Consider the following 17,370-nt stretch of genomic DNA (forward strand, 5'->3'; position numbering starts at 1 on the left):
TTTGAGGAAAAAATTGGACTGAATTTTCCTTGAGTTTTCTTTGGTGTCACTGCGTTAGGGGACTGTCTCTTCTGTTTGCAGCAGAAGAGGCTCCTGGGCGAGGTCGCCCATGACCAGGTATGTGCTGGTCCCAAGGTGCCGTCCAGAGAGCCCGGTATTCTGTGTGGTATTGTCTGTGTTCCTCCTGGGCCTTTTTTGTGCTGCAGTCGTGTCACCTGCCAGCCTCTTCAACAACCACCTGCTCCTCTGCTTCCCAATACTTAAAGTTCCCCACCTGGAGAACAGAAGTGCATCTCTCACTGAATTACTCTTTGCTCCAGCTGGCTTTAGTTTTCCTCAACTTATGATGTCCTTACTGCTTGTCCTGCAGACAGCACCATAGTGGGCTCACAATACTGTTGTGTGAGCACTGTTTCAGGTAGCAGCCTGTTTCCTTCCTAGGAGAGGGAAAGAGCTGCGCTGCCATGGCCAGAACTGTTGCTTTCTGGGGCAAGAGTGGCTTCAGGCCAGGTCTCTTCAGCTGGGAGCTCCTGAAGACTCAGATAGGGAGTTGCATGTGTGGTTTACCTGCTCTCTTTCTGTGATGATGATCTGTACTCAGAAGACCAGATCTGCCCCTACTACCATGGTAGTGAAGATCTTCACGAAGTTAGAGTTCTAATTAGGAAGCACAGTGCTAATTAAGATTAGAACCTTTTTTTTTTTTATCATCCCAACCACCTTTAAAACCAGATAGTAGAAGATTGAGGGACAGGGGGACAGAAAACAGAATCTTTCTTATTTTAATTAAATGGAACTTCTAGGCTTATGCTTTAGTAATGATGGAAATCAGGTTTAACTACATTTCTGTCTGGTTTTATGCTTTAAACAACTGGTCTGACCTTATAGCATAACATAATAAAGAATCTCTCAGCAAGCGGGAGAGTCTCAATGTGGCCTTTAACAGGACAGCGATGTAAATAATTAATGATTTCTGAAAAAGAATTATGAATGAGCTGTGGAAGGGCTTTGCACGTCTGCTTAAAAGTGAGAAGGCTCTTAATCTATCTGCGGAGTCAGTGTCAGTAGATTTTAATGAGGGCAAAGCAGAGAAAAACTGGTTAGAAAGCATGAGATCTCAGTGAAAGAAAAACACAAAGCTCTGGGTTTGTGATCAGATAAGTCAAATCCTTTTTTAAAAGGGATGTGCTAACAGAAGCTGCAAATAACTTCGAAACTGGCAGCAGTACTGAGGAAACAAATAGTTATGAATAGTGCAGTGTCACATAAATAGGTTTTTAAGCAGTTGAGCATCCCATCCCTTGTGTGCTAATGCTGCTATTTCATTCATTATTTGGGATTTTGTTTCATTGTGGGCTGAGGCTGTGGTTGCTAGGGTTGATGAAGGGAGCTACATGTGTAGGCTGTGCAGGCATTATGGCTGACTGGAAAAGATGCTGCTTCTAGGGCAGTAGAATTACTTCTGGAGGGCTATAAAGATTGTGTCCCTGGCTCGTGCCAGTGGATTGCCTGTTCCACTGTTCCACCTGAGGTGGAATCAGGTGTTACCTCATTTTCCTTTTTCGTTCCCTCTGTTGTCTTGTGCAGGGTATTTACAGAAGGCAGGAATTTCAGTGGGAAATTAACTTCAGTTGTAAATTCCACTCTGAAATCTTACTTAGGAGAGAGAGAGAAATGCCTAGAAAAGCTAAGCAGGGCACTAGTCTTTTCAGCTGGAGAATCTGCATTTTACTTCTGCTTTTCAAGCTAGTGTGAAGCCTTTAAAGCTACTTGGCTCAGTGTGCTTTGCTTTTAGGGAAGCATCGGGGTGAAATCAATGTTGCACCCATGTTAGGTTTCTGGTAAAACCACAGCATTGCTTCTGGATGAGAACCATACCACAATAATGCAGATGCTTACCAATCCCAGCATAACACTAATATAATTAATTTCACCTGGGACTAAAGGTGGATGCAACAAAGTAATCCAGGCATCATCAGGCTGTTGCTTCATATTTTAGACAGTCTTGTCACCCCCTTGAAGGGGGCTGTTAGTTAACCTATGAAGAACTAGTTGACTGTGATACAGCAGTATTTGGTTCTCGTGCATAGGATGCTTTTTGTGTCTACATCTAGAGGAAAACTATTCAAGACCCAGCTTTATTTGACAGAGGTGTATCAATTTCCAGTTATGCTCAACACCTTGTTTGTACCCATGACCTCTTCAATGCATTGGAGTGAAAAGTTAGTGTTTTAGTGGAGATATTCAGTCTACCTACATGTATGTTTTGAACTTTGAAAGACTGTTCTGTTGACCAAGCAAGCCTGTTCTATAATATAAAATTGGTCATAAGAGATGTCTCTAGTTTTGCATGTGTGATGATTTTTAGGTTGAAAATGGTAAGCTTTATTGTCTTTTTTCTCTACTTTTCCCTTCAGGACAGCCACAGTAAGAGAAAGATATGAAATATCTTTAACGGAATTCTGCTCTTGATCAAGCTGTTAAAAATGGATATGAAAGTTATTTTCTCCTGTGAGGTAAGTAATGCCAGGGAGAAATTAAAAAAGTGACTTATTTAGTGTTGCTGTCACTACTGCTGTCTGTCCAGCTGCTTTTGTTCGCGTATTTTGAAGTTACAGCATCTGTGACTTAGAACTTTGCCTCTAAAGTCTTAACTGAAAAGTCCTAGAATTAATCCTTTTGGTTACAGGATTACTTATCTTTGTTGTGATCTTCCAGTAGATAAAAACAAATGTATAAAGGTGTGTGCTCTGGTATAATGGTTGACTTCTACACATAGTAGCTTTTGAGCCAATAATGAGCTTTTTTTTTCAAAGCATCAAAGAAATAGAAGCTGCTAAGTCTGATTTCCAAGAGTGAATATTCACGCAAGAGTAACTGCAGACAGAGGAAACGAGTGACTTCTAAAGTGAAGAGTTTGTACCACCATTTTTTTTGCATCCCTCGTTTTCTGCTCTGTGCAGTATAAGCGAAGGTGGTGCTGTTGGTAGCCTGAATTACAGGTGCATATTAATAATGCTAGGATGGGACTTGGCAAAAAGCTACTTCCGTACTGAGCCAGTACTGCTAGGAAACTGCTGTTTCACATATAAGAATTAGTAAAAACCAAGCACATCTCCTGAATTCAGAATCATAGGGAAAATAAGGTTATATGGCCTCTTGAGATTCCTTACAGTCCAGCTCCCTGCTCAAATGTTCCAGTAGTCAATGAAATTTGGACTAAAAACGCCAGTAAGTAAAATAATTATTTATGTTCGGAAACAAGGAAAATGGATTTATATCTTGCCATATGTATTAAATGTACATTATAATAACACAGATAGGAATGTAACATGCTGCCAAAACTTGTCAAAGGGAAAATATTTTAATTCAGATAGGATTGTAGAAGGATAGGGTTTGTCTCTGAACAAAGGAAAAGCTAAATCTCTGATGTATTCACTTATAATCACAAATGAAGCCTCTACAGGTCATCTAACACAGTGACATGTTGCCAATATTTTCAAGAATGGGTTCCCTGCATAAATGACCCCCTTCCCAGACATCCCTAGGGAATCAATTTCCTTACTTTCTCATGTAACCAAATTGCTTTCTCATAATAAATGGAGAGGAAGTAAACATGATTCTTATCCCAATACATTTTATTGAAACATTTCCTCTGAAGTATATTTGTTCATGGGAAAACATAGTGACAATGTGAATAAAAATAAGCATCTTGTCAGGAAGCTTAGGGAGCAATCTCTCCCCCCGGGCTCTCAAAATAAACACAAACCCCATCCTCCTCCTCACCACCCCTACATCCCCCATTGTGTACTACCAAATGGAACATTTTATGAGCCCTTGGAATAACTACTTCAGTGTTTTGGGCAGGGAGGGTCATCCAAAGAAGGGTTTAATACTGTCAGCAGAGAGGGGGTTCATCATTCAAAGCCCGAAAGGAGGGTCATTGAAGGGAAGACGTGGTTGTTTCCTTTGAATTTCTGCTTATCTTAATGTGCTTTGAATCGATCCCTCAAAATTGGTAATTTGATAGCCTTAATAGTTACATTAGTAATTTAATGAGCCCCTTCCAGCACACCATCAATGACAAACGTATACTTGAGGAACAAAAATAGAATCGTTTTATAGGCAGTGCAGTTCCTGAAAGCCAGTGTATAATATTACATGTATGCAAGTTTTGATGCTATGAATTTTTTAATATACCATGAGTGATTTCATCATCATAGAAATAAGTAATAACACAAAATGGCACATCTAATAATGCCCAGTATCGTTCTTCACCCTCATTCCCAGTGACAAGTCACACTTCAGCCTGATTTTCTGTCTCTCAATGGATTTTTGGGTAACTCATAACTCATTTAATTAATTTACAGATGGTTATTGTTCTTGTGAAATGTACTCTGTGAACTCACTGTTTCCAGACGTAATTTATGTTGTTTCTGTTACTGGGTATAAATTCTTGAAGAGAACATATATGGAGGTCTGCATAGAAGTTAACATATTGTAAAGCCATGTGCTTGAGTCAGAAAATACTGCATCTGCAGAAGGCATGTGTTTGTAGAGCTGTTAGTTGTTCCTTAGTATCCCAGTCACAGCTTATTTTCTTATGGGCTTCTGTGTCACTTGAGGAATTATGAGATGACTAGTAGTAAATTTAGCTCTATGGTTAAAGAAGCCACTGCTGTCAGAGATTACTTTCTCCGTAGTCAGTAGAATGCTCCACAGACAATAGAATAAATTGGGTAAGTGTATGCTACTGCACACAATAATGCAGACTCCAGCAATTTAATTTCGCTGCCAATTCAGGTAGATATGAAACAAGCTCTGGTCTGTGTAAAACCAGCAGAGGAGCATGTATGCCCATGAAACAGCAACCTGCAGTAGAAGTAATATAGAATAGTAGAATGAGTTTTAAATCTTAAAACTGTTGAGCTAGTCCTTTCCAAGCTTTTGACTAGAAAGTATGAAAACTGGGGGACTGCTGTGTATCTGTGGTTGGTGGGAATGGGTAGTGTTGCTATGTTCATAGCTTTTAATCCTTAGAGTTAAATTTGTTCTCTAGTAGTGTTTTTCACAGCATGTTGAAATCCTGTACTAAGCACATCTCTAATTTCTGTGCTTCTAATAAAGGAGAGTGAGTGATTCTCCTAACACCCATGCAGAATCGGGAAACAATTATTTGTTAGGTGAGAAACTGAGAAAGAAATGTTGCAGTCAGAAATGTCCGTTAATCCAGGGAGTTTAGACAAGGTACCCAACACAATAAATCCAAGTTTTAATATAAAAGCAGTGTTGTCACCCCAGAGCATCCAGTTGGCAACTGGAATTACCTGTGTCTCACACTTTGGAAACAAGGACTTAGCACTCTCAAGGTGAGGTTTTACAGCAATAAAAACATTCTTAGCATGATACTTGCTTATTTTTACCGACTTTATCAGCGATTAAATGTGTTTGTGTCTGGGCTCATAAATGGGCAAACATCCCAATAACTGTTCTGAGCGACAGGTACCATGTAGGTCTGAAATAGACGTGTGTGTTGTGGACCTCATGACTCCTGCATGTTTCAGTTCTTGATTTACAGCTGTTGCTTAACACTTGAACTCCTTAAATGTGTCTCTCTTTCAGATGCATGATTTCCATTGGCATGCATGCTTAGACATATAGTTAGATACTTAGTAAATAAGGAAGAATATTTCTACAAATATTTCTCAGTCTTCTGAGGGAAATTGTTGTGGGTGAGGCTTTACTTGAGGCGATGCGACCTATTCCATTAGGATTTCTCCAGGGTTGAATCAGGTTCTCTTAATCCTACTTTCTTTGTATGTTTGCAACAGTGGTCCCCAGTGGTAATTCTATAGTTAAGGAACTGTCAACATTTCTCTTACAATAATACAGTATTTTAACTGTAGTTTTTGAATTTATGTGGAAAGCAATGGCTTTTTTTCATACTTTTTCAAATCACACGGTGTACATGGTATCTTGAATTCTTCAAGTTCTTTTACCTAATCTAGTTAAAACCTGTAACAATGATCGATAGTTGGACAGTGCCTGGAGGTAGTATATTCCAAATCCTCTGTAAAAACTGCAAATGTCTACAAGAAAGATGTGCTTTCACAGATGGTGGCTTTTAATCAGTAGTGTTACAGAAAAAGAGAATCATTTTTTGTTAACTATTCCTGGTAACAGTGCTTTGGGAAAGGCCCATCAGACAACCTGCAGTGAAGCATGCAAACTGTCTTCATTTGCTGCTTCCGAGGCTTTTCTTCAAGATAAAACAGTGGATCACTACGTGCATTCCTCTGCAATTTCCACAATTACCATTATCTTTTAGCTACACAGTTTTGGTAGAACTTATATAAAGCCTTTCAAAAGGAGAAGGGTGTCCACCAGAACCAACCCCAGTAATCTTCTTTCTGGATATTATCTAAGGCCTCAACTCATTAGACAAACAAAAACTGTGGGAACTAGATTTGCTTGGACATACTGAATTAAACCACTAAAACAGATGAACAGAGTTTGGACAAAGTAAACCTTCTGTTGATATAAGCAAAGCTAACCATTAAATTTAAGTTTGTTTTGCCTGAGTGAGGTCTTTGCATGGGAATCTGTGCTAGTGTAACTAAATTGTGTCACTGAACTGGTGTAAATAGCTGTAAGAGACACAAGGTTTCACATTCCAGGCAAAGCTCTCTCCTCTCTCTTCAAAAATCATGTATGTTTCAGAAGCAGGGAATGTACAGAATATAACAGGAATTCTACAGATCTTTTTCTTCTTGAATTATCACCTAAATTGAAGCCCATAGGGATCAGTAGAAACCCTTCCCATCAGTTTCAGTGGGATTTCTATCAGACTTAAAACAAAACCGGGGGCTTTTACTTTATTGTATAACCACCTATAGGACAGAGGTACGAGAGTAAAGCACGTTTAACAAGGCTGTTTACCACGGTTGAATGATGGTGAGATTAAGCTGCCCTTGATTCTACTGTTTAATCCAGCTCTTTTGTTTTGCCCCCCTGGAGAGAACAGAATATGGCTATTGGCTGCTCTTGTATGCAAGCAGTGATTCAGAGACCCCTAATACTAGTCTTTGACTGCTGGGGAAAGGAGGGAAAATCCACATTTATTCTTTTCCCCTCACCACCTCTAACCTACACCTTCAGGTTCCTGTAGTGAGGGAGCTTTGTTCAAGACCGTCTGCATGATCTCTCTAAAAGTGTCCGTATAAACAACTTAGTGCAGCAATTGCACATATGTGCAGAGACTTCTATTTAGAAATCCTTTAGAATTTATGCAGTCTTTGAGCAATATTTCAGCTTTTCAATTTTGGTCTGCATTTTGTAACCTTCTGCATATAAAGCTACTGGACTTTGAATATGATAGGTGACTTTTACAGGCCTCAAAAGGCAGGCAGAGCATTTATAATGCTTTGAAGAGTGAGAGCAGATCCATTTATATATGGCTTTTAAAGCTCAATAGTTAGATCAAGAGTGAGATGCAAAGATGGTGTTTGCCATTGAGAACTTTTTATTGTAGTTCCCTGATATCTGTCTCTTAAAAACTTAATACTCAGAAGTGCATTTTGACTGATCTTTGTAGAGGAAGGACTGAGACCAACCAGAAGGTTGCACAGACAGAATTTTCCCCAGCTGACTGTTTGCTCATTTAATTCCCCAAATATATTCTTTCCATTAACATCTAAGTGGACAGCAGAAAGGTTAAGAAAAACTTTTAACAGTTATGCAGATATCATCATCACAGGTGAGATAAGTCGATAACATAGTACAGGCATGAAATCACTTCTTCAAGATGAAAATTTGCACCTGGGATTAGGTTTTCATATATATGTGAATGTTTTCCTGTGAAGTGGCAATAAAGAGTTACTCTGGGCTGAAAATGTGTTTCTGGGCTGAAAATGTGTTTCTGGCATGTCCCAGTTGGTGAACGAAGGCAGTAGTTATGGACAAAATTGCCAAGATTTGAGAATAATTCTTCATGTATTAGTTTAACTTCCACTGATACATTAGCATGTATTTTGGTTAGCGAGTGGTATAGAATACAGTGCTCCAACAGATTTTCTCAGAGGACAAACCATTGATTTTAAAGATGAGCCTCCTGTATCTTGGAAACTCCCTTAAATACTGGAAATAGCTGATAAAGCTAGCGTGCTCTGGGTAGTTGGAAAAGTCTTATGACATTTTGATGCAATCATTTCTAGTTTCCTTCCCTTGAGAGACAGCAAAATGATAAATATTCAAGAAGAAATCCTCCCGCTAGTCAGTTGTTCCCATTTAGCTTGTGTTTGGAAGTGGTACATAAGCTGATTAAATCTTTCTTACCCATGTTGTAATTCTGAGGATCTAGAAGCAGGGAATATAACCATTATAAGCTGTTGCAAACCTTCTATCTTAAAAAAAAATAAAATTAAAAAAAAATCCCAATTTAAAACAAACCTGAGCTGTGTTACAAATTCTTAATAGTGCCTTGTCCTCTCTGGGTTGTGAATTCAGCGAGCTGTAGCTCTTCCACTTCTTCCTTTGGGAGACTCTTATATAATCATTCAGCTGTTCCTCTTGCTGTCCCTCTAATTAAACCGAAATTTCATATTGCTTAATTGTATCCTGGTAGACCTAACCTAGCGAACTAGGACTAGTGAAATGAATTTTCTTCCTTCTAACACCAGACTATGTAGCCTGTACAGAAGAGAAGTGTAGTGGTGAAGGCAGTAATAGAGTTATTGCAAGGTTTCATGTCAGAGCCTCTCTCAGTGGAACTGAGACACACCTGAGTCAGCAGGTGCCCTTCCAGCAGTGAAGACTATCTGTGTTCTGCGCTGCATGAGGAAGAGGTCAGTGGAAGTGATTGTTCCTCTCTACTCACGCACTTGTCGGGCTGCACCTGAAGTAGCGTGTCCAGTGTGGGGTTTCACAGTACTGAAGGGAGTGGAATGAATTCTAATACAGTTAGGGGCCTGAAACACAAGATATGCCCAGAGATACCAAGGGAGCTATGTTTAGCCTTCTCCATCTCCAGATAAGGGGGCATCTACTTAGTGTCTTCTGATACGTGACAAGGGGCCATTGGGAAAACAAGTAGGCTCTTCTCAGAGCTGCACAGCAAGGGGACTGCATACAAGGTGTGCATATATTCAGCATTTCATATCCTTCCATTAGTGAAAAAGACAGGAAATACAATTCATGCAGCAAACTGGTGCTATATCTCATTCACAGAGTGCCTCAGTAAGATCTGATACAGTATTGTCTTCTAAAGGGATGATGGTCTTGCACTGTAATTAGTATTCAGTAAACAACTGAAGAAAAAAAAAAAAGCATGGTGGTCTGTTAGTGTCTGTAACGCATACAATGGGGATAACACGTCTCCATTTCTGAGAACTGAGACAGAATTGTGTGGGATATTATGAAAAGGGATGCAACTGACATTTGTTTTGTTTTGTATCACAGTTGGCTGAGAACAGTTGTTAACATCACTAACTGGAGGCACCTTGTCTCAAACTCTAAACTCTGGCCTTACTACACACACACACACACAAAAAAAAAAAAAAAAAAAAAAAAACCAACAACCCTCACATTGCTAAAGGACTGCATAGAATATGGAATAGTTCTGAAGAGAAAGCCAGTTGTGAATGCATATGCATTTGGCATGGGAATAATACAGCTCTGAATGCAAACCCATTAATAAAAAAAATTGTATTGACAGGAAATGACTTGAATTTTGTTTTAACATGCATAAAACATGCATTTACATGTTTTTTTCCAATGCATTTTTTCTCTTTATGAATTTTTTATGGAAAAAAAATCTAATGGAGTATATACCAATCCATTACAGAAGTAGTTAGAAGAGATTTTGATCTACCCACATAATTAAAGCCTCTAAGCCTAATTGTGGGGAAAAAGTAGACTTCAATGATGGGAGCTGGGTAATTCTGATAATTCTGATATTTTAATTCACTTGCTGCCAGTTGGCTAAGACTACGTATCACATACAATAGGAGGATGGTGAAGTCCATCGCTGATGTACCATGTCTCCTTATTTTGATTGTACATCATTCATTCGTGTTCTTTTGTATTGTTGAAAGCAGGTTTCATAGATTGTAGGGAGCACCTTCTGTCCCCGTGAGACCGCCAGATGCAATACAGAGCACATACTTATATGGGATAATTTAACTTACTTCGCTTTACTGAATTCCTCATGGATTTAAACTTATTTCCCCTAAAAGCCTCTTAATCTCAACATGTTCTTAAAAGCTCTTCTAATACAAAGGGCCCCTGCATTCAGAGCTGAGGAAAGAGCTCCAGTTTGTCCCATGCTATTGAGTTTCATCCTTGTGCTGTCCTGGGTTGCCTCTGCAATGTCAGATCTGCCTTCCCTCAGTGCATGCTCAAACCCTGTTCTGTAGCTGTCCATGCTGTCTGCTCATGTGTGTAACTTGTCTTAGGAAATGGTAGTTGTGCTTAGGTGTTGCTACCAAAAATGAAGGGGAAATCATTTCAGTTGTCCTGAATTAAAAGTATGACTCCCCAGAGGGAGCAAATGCCAACATCACTACATTATTTATTTTCACTTTTTGAAGCAGCCATCTCTTACAGACCCTACCTTGACCTGTAGTACAGGCAAGAAGCCCTTGCTTCCACAGGGCATCAAGTCTGGATCAGTCTGAGATGCAGACTTTCTCAGAATGTTAACACACAGTATTATTTCCACACCAACATGAGAAAGAACTTCTTCACGGTGAGGGTTGACAGAACACTGGAAAAGGCTGCCCGGAGAGGTTGTGGAGTCTCCTTCTCTGGAGATATTCAAGGCCCATCTAGATGCCTACCTGGGCAGCCTGCTCTAAGGAACCTGCTTTGGTAGGGGGGTTGGACCCGATGATCATTCGAGGTCCCTTCCAACTCCTACAATTCTGTGATTCTGAGATAAAAACTCACCCCCAGACTTGTGTGCTTGTACTATCACGCTTCTGCAGATACAGCTGACTAGATTATAATGGGGTGGTGAGAAACGTGCTATTTGATTTCCTTCTCTTTCTGAACAGTTTTCACAGAGAAGCTGAATGAAATGTTTCTAATCCCCTCTTCCATCACCTTTTGTTATTCTTGACTGGTATTTTTTCAGCTTATCCGCTCCTGAACCTTGCTCTGGTCCCTCAGAAGCACGGAGGATGGCAGGGCCTGAGGGCATTAAGCTTCAGCAGCTCTGCCATGGTAGAAATCTCCCTAAGGAGTTCAGCTAACAGAGTGTGTTGGAGGAGCCTCTGAAGTTAAACTAACTTTCCAAAGCCAGGAGCAGAAAGGTTATTTGTAACTTCATTTATGGTTTACGCACAACTAATGTTCTCTCATGATGCTTTTTAATCATCTGAGAAATACATTCTCAAAACCAAAATGTTAATTTAGCCCCAGAGTAATGAATAAAATGTTGGAGCATATGGAACATACCCTTACGTTTACACTTCTGAATACATTTTGTGATTTAGTAAAACTAAAATAATTCTAAGTAGAATTCTTTGTGTGCAAATGAACGTTTTTTATTTTTCTTATTTTTTTTATCCAGTTATACTCTGAGTTGTGTGGTGTAGTTAACAACACTTAATGGAGATGCAATGATGGGACACACTTGGCAGCTCATAATCATGTTTTGGAAAGCTCTGTGGACTTGGCAAAACCAGGCTCTGTAGTTAAATGCTAGCCATGGTCCAATGCCATATCCTCGGGGATGGTAAAAATGGAACTTATTTCCTTCACCCTCTCTCTCTTGCTGTTACCCACCCTTGATAACAGACAACCAAAAAGGAAAAATGCAAGCTGTCTACCTGGAATACTTAAACATCTAACTGAGTAAAGCTTTAACAGTCATGTATTTTTAATGCTTGTGCTAACTCAGGGGGAATACTTGTGGTTTATTGCTGTCCTTTCTTGTATCAAAGCCTAGAAACTGTCAGTTGCTCTACTCCCTACTAGAGATGCATTCCAGCCACTTGTGAAGGTATGTTGCTCAGACAAGTTGGTGGTTGCAGCTGTACTGTTTGTTAAAATGTTTGGAAAAATAAATACTGTTCAAAATAAATAAGTACTGTTCAGTAAGATCATGTGACACAGGACAGAGAGCTTCTAGCTGCTCTGGGTTTTTGTTTTATACTTCGCTAGAAAAGCTGCAGTCTGAATTATATAGGAAGTTACACATTTGGGGTGGGAAGACATTGAATGCTAGAATTTGCCGCAAATGGTCATTAACATGGAAACTGCACAGCAGCATGCAGCTGCTTCCACAGCTGTAGAAGCTTTCAGGCTTTGGGTACCCTTTGATGGGACAGAAAAAAAAGAGAGAAACTTCAGACTTCTTGTTCATCAAAAGCAAAGCACTATTTCTCTTTTCCTTGTTAAACACCTGAGTAATCTTTGCAGTCATTGCAGTCTAGGTGTGTTTAATAGAGATGTGGGTTCTAGCTCTGTGATTTGTCTTCGAAACATGAATATTTAAACTGTAATACAAAGGTGCCAATAAGAAACTAAGATTTGCCACTCTAAAACAGATCAGTAAAATGGATACCTTCTGTATCACCCTGCTTTGCCTAGTCCCTGGATTATGTGGGCTGAACCTAAGCCTTATTGCTCCCCAAAATTTGCAGGTCCTAGAAGCAAGTGAGTACACAGGGGGAGTGTTCTTACATAGAAAGAAAGTTTTTTAACATTCATTTATAGAGAAAAAGTTGTTCATGCAGAGCTTGAAACTTATGAAATGGAAGGTAATCATACTATTAATCTTAAATCTGTAGGTTGTAAAATTTAATTATTTTTTTTGTTGTTGTTGTTACTGTTGACTACATTATCAATTTGATGCTTATTTGCTTGCAAGCCGATGTCCTGAGTGAGCATGTACGAACAACAAGAGTTGTTTTAATTTCTGATTTGTTTCCCCTGTCCATTCAAATTCTGTGCAAAGCTGGGAAAGTAATGCTTAATATTTGCAGTACCTCACCCCATAGCCTCCTGTGAAGCTGCCAACTGTAATTTTTCGTGACACAGTTGTACTCTGCTGAGAATTGTTGCAGTCTGACCTGGTTAGTGTGAGTTTGGCTTCATGGTATTTGAAAAATATAGTTGACTATAACCAAAATGCAGTTGGGTACTGTCAGTCCAGGTGTTCTTTAAACAACTTTATACCGTTTTCCGAAGAAAAGGCTGTGTTACTGCTGCAAGACTGGCGATGTGCGAGTCCAGCAGGCTATAAGGGCACGCTTTCTTTCCCGCAGTCACCCCGCTGGGTCAGATCGGTCCCCTTGGCGGTGCGGGGCCGGGCCGGGGCGGCTCCGTGTCCGTGTCCGTGTGGCTGTCGCTGTCCCCGTGCCGCTCCCTCCCTCCCGCCGCGTCCCGCTTTTCATGAATGAACGCGGCGGCCGCGCTATAAATAGCCCGCGGGCTGCTCACGTCACAGGGCGCGCGGCTCCCGCCCGAGTCAGCGCCGCGGGGCGGGCCGGGGGGAGCCGAGCCGAGCCAGCGGCATGCTGCCTCCCTGCCAGGGCGGGCCGCCGCCTGCCGGCGCCCCCCCGGTGTAAGGAGCAGCGGGGAGGGGGCGCGGCGGCGACCGCCACCCTTGGCCCGGCCCTGCACGCCGGCTCCCGGGCATCCCGCTCTCCCGGGTAGGTCCCGCGTCGCCCGGGCGCGATCGTGCCGCTCCCCGCCGAGGCGGGCCGGGTGCTGCTGAGCCTTGCGCGCTCCCGCAGGTGCGCTCCCGCCCCCTCGGGAGTGGGAGAGGAGGTGGCAGCCTCTCCCCGGTACCGAGTCCTCGCTGGAGCTGAGCCCTCCGGCCTCCTCTTCCAGCCACGAGGCTCGAGGCAAAAATAGATGATGCTTACGGGAAGCAGAAACCTCCTGGAGCTTGGTGCTTCTGAGTGGCATCTCCTAAAAGCCCGAAGGTTTGCAAAGGTTTATCTTTTTCCTTCTTTTTCTCCACCTTTCATTTCTCCTGCTGTGTCTGTGGAGTCTGTTGTGGGTTGCTGTGACAACAGCAGGAGGCTGCTGTGGGGGGCTTGCAGCACGCAGCTAGCAGGTGTCTACTGGCAGGACCTCTCTGAGGACCAAGAAAGGCACGTGGTAGTATACCTTAATTTTTTCGGTTAGCCTGTAGTGGATATGGTAGCATCCAACATCTAGAGCAAAGGGAAAGCAGTCACTGGGCAGGCTGAGGAAGACTAGGCAGGGAGCTCGGGGTTGCCTTCTGCTGGTCAAGGCACTACTCAGGCTTCCAAAGGCAACGATGTACTTGTTTAAAAATGATAGTAATAATTAAAAAAAAAAAAAGCCCTTGAAGCTGTGCATATGGTCACAGTGAGAGCAAGGAAGAGATGCCAGAATATTCTCAATGACTTTGTTCATCCTCAGTCTGTGTACTATTTCAGGACACACAGCTGACTTGAAGCCAAATGTTCAGCTTGAGCTGTAATAGAAGCTGAGGTGGAAATTAGTTTGTTCAGTGTGTTCACAGGAGCTCTTAAGCTAGCACTCTTTCTAGGCAAAAATAGAGCATGTGAGGAGGAAGCACTGTTAGGACAGAGACAGAGTCGCTGTGTAACTGTTCAGTATAAGTAGCAACTGAATGGGACATATCTTTGTACAGGCTGATCAGGATAGATCACAGCACGTGGAAGTAGAGCAGCTCAATTTCTCTTCAGTAGTTTTCTGAGGTCCTCTTTTATTAGGTTCTGCTTTTTATTTTTTTATGCCCATTGGATTTGTATTGCCATTTGTATGCCTCAGGTCTGTGATATATCCATTCACTATTAATAGAAAAAATAACTTAGTGAGCTGAATGTTTATACTGTGTTGTTTTTTTTATCTCACAGACATAATACTTACAGAGCGTAAGATCTGGGACATGCTCAGATGTGTACAAGTATTTTTATCCAAGAAGAAATAAACATCAGTTTTAGCTCTGGGGAGCTTTCTAAAACTCCTGCCCTTTTAAAACTCCAGGCTTCACAAATACTGTAGAGCATTAGCCTGAGAGGAAGAGCTGATCACTTGACTGGTAAATCCCAATGTTTGATTCTTTGCTAATACATTTTGTTCACTGGAAAACTGTTTAAATCCTGCATCCAGATGTTGCCCTGTGCTGAAAGAGCTGAAAAGACAGAGAAGCCTTGAATTTAGGAAAAGCACAGGCGCAACAGGTGTTTGATATGTCCCCTCTTTTGCTCCCACCTTTTCTGCCAGAAGAAAATTATCAAGTGCTGTAGAACAGAGAACGTACCTGTGACTGTCTCCCAAGCAGGGTCAGTTTTCCCCCAAGAGGGGAAAAATAAGGCAGAGCAGTCATTGCTACATACAGCAGTTACAGAGCTCAAAGCAAGGCATCACTGAGGCGAGGACCGGTCAGATCAGTGTGAAAATACCCTTGGATTGTGGATGGTATGTGCATAAGAGCTCAAGGCCTTGTGCTGAAGGACTGGGTGGTGACAGGGTGTGTGAGCTAGAGTTGGTGCCGCCTGGGGTACGTGCAGTGACAGTTGGACCCTTTCTTAATAGGGGTAGGCTCATGAGATTAAACTATGGATTCCCTTTGGTTCTCATCTAACATTCTACTTTTCTGTTTTCCTATACTTTCTGTCTGACATAAAAGACATGGCAAAAGATATGGCAATTTGTATCTTCTTTTTAAACATTTTTGGCAAGTGTCTGTATGGCACTAGACATTACAAGTAAACTCCACATACACTTGCTTCCTGCACAGTTCACTTAATGTCACTGGATTTGCATTTGAGATATAAATGCAGGACTTCAGCCAGGATCTGGAAGTAACACTTACCTGAAGTCTGAAATCCTGAAGTATTTACTATTCTAGTCAGTGTTTAGATTTTTTTTATGCTGTCATCTAGAGATTTCATTCACCTTGTACAGTTTCCTTGTGCCAATCATATGTGAGAATAAATAAAATCACAAAAAGAAATCTTTCTAAAACTTCATTGATTAACACAAGAAAAATATCACAAATATCACACAAAGTTCAAGAAACTAGAGCCTGGTACTGTCTTTTGGAAGGAAAAAAGCAGAAAGTGAGTTCTTCAACAGCTTCCTGGGCTAGAAGGTCACTAGTGTCTCTAGAATATTTGTCTTTGTAGTTCTAGAAAAGCTTGATAAATATATTCCCCATAGAAATGTGCAGAGGTTGGAAGAATGCCTTGTTTGTTTTTTTTTGTTGTTGTTGTTTTTGTTGGTTGGTTGTTTTCTTACCAAAGAGAGCATACAATGTCAGTACCCGTCTTTATATAAATTGGTAAAATCGGTAATAACCTTTACTACGGTGGCAGTAGTGTAATGCTGTATGAGCTTCTTAATTACATAAGAGTAAGATTTTATGGTGTTTATGACCATGAAAACCAGTACTGCTGAATCAGGCTTTTTCAGTGATGCTTCTCCCTTTAATCCTGAGTTTTATATCTTATCCCAGGTACTCTTGAGCATTGCAGTCACTAAGGATTCAGCTGCAGCTTTGCCCAAAATATTGATCCAAATACCAAACCAGGAGCCAAAGCATCTGATGCTGTCTACATTAGTGGGTCATGCAGTAGCAGGGGATCTGAGGATGAAAATGTTGGTGCTGAGGCCCCAGTGTGCATGTAGTACACGTTTCAGGGGCAGCAGGTGTTACTTCAGATTACCTTTAATCTGGTGTGGGCTGAATGCTCACTCTTTAGTGGTGGGTGGCATGTCTTTCACTTCAGATTAATCTGAAACAAATTCAGTTTGTTCATTTAGGTGGCCATCCCTGATGCAAACCAAAGCATTGTAAGTGGTGGTGGCTGGGGTGTTTGGTTCAAAAATGTACTCGTGTCCAAACTAAAATGCTTGTAGAGTTGCACCCTTAATCTATTCCTGCAATGTGATCTGTTGCAGAAGGAGGAATAATCTAAGGTCTCTGTGCACAATGGCATTTTATGGGGGGCTGCTTTCTGAAGTAACAGCTTTCTGGAGACAGTTACCACCTGGTCCAAACGAGTCTTGCCTGTTCTTCATTTATTCAGTTCTCAGTCACTTTTATTAATGCCAGCCACAGCTAATTTCAGCTAGTGTTGATATGCCAAGTTATGACACACAGCAATGCCAGAGCTTGGTCACTGCCTAGCTTCTTGTGTCTGCTGTGGGTATCTCTGGTAAATGGAAAGAGCAGCCACTGGAGCCAGGTGCATCCTGAATCCCGACAAAATGGATTCACAAAACTATGCGAGAGCCTTAAATCAATCATGTGCCAGCCCAGATTATTTCCCTCTTCCCAGCGGTGGGTTCGGTATGGTCACTCTTCCTCACATCTCTCTGCACAGCAAAAAAGAAGAAACAGAAGGGACTGCTCTGCGTTGT

General features: G+C 41.3%; 1 protein-coding gene across 7 annotated transcripts in view; it reads left to right on the forward strand.

Moving 5' to 3' along the window:
- The window catches only part of RHOBTB1 (Rho related BTB domain containing 1), a 51,406-nt gene that overhangs the window by 2,457 nt on the left and 31,579 nt on the right, over nucleotides 1–17,370 (forward strand). For 4 of the 7 annotated variants that reach the window (XM_068689312.1, XM_068689311.1, XM_068689318.1 and 1 more), the window contains exon 2: nucleotides 2,418–2,516. The gene's annotated coding sequence lies outside the window, so the exon portion shown is untranslated. The other 3 variants (XM_068689314.1, XM_068689317.1, XM_068689316.1) reach the window with 3 other exon arrangements.

This window comes from Anas acuta, chromosome 7, assembly GCF_963932015.1.
Source record: "Anas acuta chromosome 7, bAnaAcu1.1, whole genome shotgun sequence".
NCBI classification, from domain to species: domain Eukaryota; kingdom Metazoa; phylum Chordata; class Aves; order Anseriformes; family Anatidae; genus Anas; species Anas acuta.